A 5,111-nucleotide genomic window follows, 5' to 3' on the forward strand; every position below is an offset into this window, starting at 1 on the left:
ACATGCCCCAGTTGAAGACACATATGTCGAAACGCGTCGGGCGAGCTGTTGGCACCCCACATTGCTTTTAATTTTATTTTGTTTTTTATGTGATCACTAAGTCATTAATTACCTTTTGACTTCAATAAACCAATATTTTTTTATATCGTTTGACCCGCACCATGTGGAGCTTTTCTTTCTTTTTCTCCATTTTTTTGGTTTAATACTTCACAACACCCCTCTCCCCATCCGGGGGAGGTTGGAGTATTGGTACAACGGGCTGCGTTTGAGCTTGATTACTTTGACGTTCCACCTGAAAGGATCCAGCATTGAGCCTTCAACCACCTGGAGCTCTTCTATCAGCTCAACAGACCTCTCTCCTCATACTCCTTGGTCCCAGACTGTGACCTCAAGCCTTTTAGATCCAACCGTCATATGACTGTGTGGGTCCAACTGTTCCGGTAAGAAGTATTTATCTACTTTTCTCTGATGTTTTCAATCGAGTAGACCCACATGGATACATTTCGCCTAGTGCACCATTTTCCTTCTTCGTGACGGCTTGGTTACTTCTATGCCAGCAACATAGTGGAATGAGCGCCTAATGTTGGACTTTTATCTCTAGGCATTTATATCTTTGCGATTTTTATTATTACCTTTATAATTTATGTTTATCACATTTATTATTTTTGAAGCGCTACACCGTTTTTATTATTTTACCTGTTGAACTTTGTTTGTTTTTGGTGTTGGCTGCTGTTGTGGCCGTTGTGGCCATTTCTTTACAAACTATAGCGCAGTGTTTTTCCCCCTTTTTGTGTGGCAATGAGGTCAGCAGCTTTATTGGGGGATCATTAATAAATTTTCCGGTGTATGACCTGCATGGGTCACATTGGATACAGATATATGGTCTTCTACATGACCGATATTGATTGTATCAGCTTTATTGGGGATCATTGGGTCCTCAGGAGAGGCAGCGCAACCAGAGTTACTGGAGTCCCTTGATGACCCTGGAAGGTTTCTGCTCTCTTTGATATCACAGATTGGCACAGACGTTGGGGCAACGTTTGGAGACGTGACATTGTCTTTGATCTCTTCTGCTGAGTTCATGGCACTCCCAGTACTATTAACCATAGTAGAGAAGACTCCACTTATACGAGATATGTCCTTTAGCATGGTTGTATTGGGGATACAACCTTCTATGTTCAATACCATTTCCTGAGTGGTATTGGGGTTACAACCTTCATGGTTTGATACCATCTCTTGGGTGGTATTGGTGACACAACCTACATGGTTCAATACCATTTTCTGAGTAAAAACAATCTCCTGAGTGGCATTTGGGACAATCTCATGAGTGGTATTGTGGATACAACCTTCCTGGTTTGATACCATCTCCTGGGTGGCATTAGGGATACAACCTTCTTGGGGCAATACCATCTCCTGAGTGGTATTGTGGATACAACCTTCTAGGTTCATTATGTCCTGGGTAGCATTGTGAATGCAACCTTCTAGGTGCATTATGTCCTGGGTGGTATTGGGGATACAACCTTCTAGGTTCATCTTCTACAGGGTGGTATTGGAGATATAAGTGGTATTGAGTACACAACCCTCTTGGTTTGACACCATCTCCTGAGTGGTATTGATAAAAGCTTCTTGTTTTGATACTATCTCCTGAGTGATATCTGTGACACAACCTTCATGATTTGATACCATCTCCAGAGTAGTATTGACAGTCTGCGGTGCCAGCTCCTGGGTAGCATTGCCAAGAGACTTCCTCGCATTCAGGGAAGCTACCATGCCCTCCACCACAGCCACAGACGATGGTGGCTCTTCCTCCAACACCCAAGTGTTGCTGGCTGCTTCATCAATCTCACCAAGAAAAGACAGGGTGTGTTGCCTCGGGTTGGAGGAAGTCTGTGACATGGCTTTCTTGACTGACATCGCAGACCGTTTGGGGAGGTTCCATCACCTCCGTTGTGTTCAACATCTGGAAGAGCTGAAGCGACGACCCAATCTCCTGTGTGGCGTTTGCCGCCTCACCGATATCCTGGGTAGTGCTGACACATGACATGCTTGCATCTTCCTCTGCTGGGCAATGGGGTGCGATTCCCTCATGCAAAGTATCAGCCCCATCGCCTTTCAGCTCCCTGGTTAGGTTGGACCCGACAAGCTCCTCCATTATTGAGGTACTTGGAGTGATTATTCCACGAGGGAAGGTCCTGGTTCCAGAAGCTGCCTTGCAGTTATCGTTTGAGGTCTTCATAGATTCACAGTGAAGCATATCGGCATTAAAAAATGGCTGAGCCAATTTCTGCCTTTTTAATAGAACATTCTCCATCTTTTTTGGGAGATAAAGCCAAAATCACCCATAGTCCTTTGCTGCCTTTATTGCTGAAATCAGACACGCTGAAGTCCTGAAGCTGCATGTCCGTCCTTTCCAGATCCAACAGGCTCTCCCCAAACAGCGAGGTGCCATCGTTCACAGGGCTGTTCTCCACCGACTAGATCATTTGGGAAACTTCCCAAGCCAGCATGGACTTAAAGGGTGTGCTGTCATAGGGAGGATTTTCAGCGTCGATAGTGGACACATCCAACTCCTCAGCTTTCCTCTTCCCTGGACTCTTCCAACACATGTTTTCTGAATCCATAATCTGCTTTACTATTCTCTGGCACTCAACGGCAAAATAACTTTGATACTGAGGAGTCTTCGGTGGACTTCGACCCAACACAGTGTCGGGACCACAACCTTGCAGACTTCTGTGCGCTACTTCCATTGGACGGGCTTGGCCCATGTCGCCTTCTTGTACCACGTTGGACTCCATATCCATTTCCATCACCGGAGAGAGTTTTCTCTTGGCCTCTCCTTTTCGAGTTTACCGGAGTGCTGAAATACTTGTTGGTGGAGTTGGGGGTGACCCCGGCAGATTCCGGCCCATCGCCTTTGCCTCCCGATATTAGATTGAGAAGGATACCTTCAACCTGGAAGGTTTTGGAGAATACTGCAGCCTTCTGGTGATGGCTTGTGCGTCATTTTGCGGGCGGACTTCATCCTCGATATGGACGCCGACCTTCTTAGCTTTACCTTTTTTTTTTCCCGCGGAACCTTCTTTGCCAGAGTCGCTAATTTTTCCTTTGCCTGGAGCCAAGGGACAGGAGCTCAGCGCCAGCTTACGGTTGAGGTCCTTCAGGGCCTTGCTCTGAAGCGGCTTAATGCCTGAGGGTTTGGCAGGTGGCCCCTTTATGTTTGCCCAGTCACCTCACTGATTCGCAGGGTTTAAAGTCTCGATTTCCTGTTCTTGAGCTGAAAAATGAAAAATAAACTCAATTAAGTGTGGAATTATAACACAAAATCAGTTACATTGATAGGTGAAGACAATGTTTACAGCTTTGGATGGAGAATGGAATAGTGAAGACTCCTCAGCTCCCTTCGGGGAGACTTCCTGTCTTGGAGAAAACAAGCAATGAAGAAATCAGAACTGGTGTCCCCACTGGAAGATTTTCCCTCTATTCCTGTTCTGGTGACAACTGTTAGATTTTCTATCACTTTCTGTCCCAGAAACGAAAGTCACCGGGAGAAATAGAGAGCAAGGCTCCCCAGTGGTGACATACACAGCAATAAAAATAGATCTTAAAGTGGAGCTCTACCCACAAACATGACATTCTCCTCAGGCTCCACACACAATAAAATAAGATACATCCTGTCTAGTTGAGAATGACGTATGCCTCCAAATCATTCACAGGTGTAGGCGTGTTGTAGGATCTACAGCGGTGGTCCTCAACCTCAGTCCTCAAGTTTCTCCCCCCCTTCATCATTGGTGTCAGTGGGAGGAATAGTACCCCATCATTGGTGTCAGTGGGAGGAATAGTGCCCCATCATTGGTGTCAGTGGGGGGGAATAGTGCCCCATCATTGGTGTCAGTGGGGGGGGAATAGTGCCCCATCATTGGTGTCAGTGGGGGGGGAATAGTGCCCCATCATTGGTGTCAGTGTGGGCAGGGCTGGACTGGCACAGAAATTTGGCTCTGGACTTCATCCAGACCGTCCCACTTACATTTAAAGTGTCCCATCAGCATCCCTTACATCAGAGTGTCCCATTACCAGCCCCCTTACATCAGAGTGTCCCATGAGCAGCCCCCTTACATCAGAGTATCCCATCACCACTCCCTTACATCAGAGTGGTCCATCACAGAGTAGCCCATCACCAGCCCCCTTACATCCCACCTATACGGTTTAGGAGATATTTACAAAAAGACAGGCACCGCTGTCTACGGCGACGCGCACTGAGCAGGCCGCAGATCACGGCGATATGCCGCTCTTGTCGGCTCCCGTGCGTATGCGCGGTAGTGACGTCATCGCGGCTTCGTTGAATCACAGTGCCAGAGCAGCAAGACCCGGAAGTCACTCCGGGATACATGGCAGCGGCGAAGATGAAGACGGAGAACCGCTTCCGGGGCTTCGTTCTCGGGTAGGGTATTCATAATGAGCTAGTATGCTATGCATACTAGCTCATTATGCCTTTGCCTTGCAGGTTGCATTTTTTTTTTAAATAGCCTTTACTTCCTCTTTAAGTGAATCGACAACGACAAGCATTCTTTTTTTATCTGTGAAATTTTGACTATTCAGGAGTGCATGAAGGCCATGGAGGAGAGGCAAGGTCAGGGCAGGCCATGAAGGGGGTGCAGGAGATGATCAGTGCCACAGTCAGGGCAGCGCAGTCCTGTGCTAGTGTCCCAGGGTGCCAACCTGTGCTTGAGCCCCTCCCTCTGCCCAGCCCTTACCCTCACCTATGCAGTGCTCCATTGCGGTGGTCCGGAGGTGCCAGTCCAGTGCTGCTCCTTAGGCATGGTGCTGGCACTGCCTGCTGATTGGCTTCTCCGCTGCTATCTCCCTCACTGAGAAGAGCACCGTGATAGAGAGCACTGACACCACACTAGCACTGTGATAGAGAGCACTGACACCAGCACCATGATAGAGAGCACTGAAACCAGCACCGAGATAGAGAGCACTGAAACCAGCACCGTAATAGAGAGCACTGACACCAGCACCGTAATAGAGAGCACTGACACCAGCACCGTAATAGAGAGCACTGACACCAGCACCGTAATAGAGAGCACTGACACCAGCACCGTGATAGAGAG

This window comes from Lithobates pipiens, unplaced genomic scaffold, assembly GCF_037356315.1.
Source record: "Lithobates pipiens isolate NorthernLeopardFrog02 unplaced genomic scaffold, aLitPip1_a1.2 Scaffold_1, whole genome shotgun sequence".
NCBI lineage: Eukaryota > Metazoa > Chordata > Amphibia > Anura > Ranidae > Lithobates > Lithobates pipiens.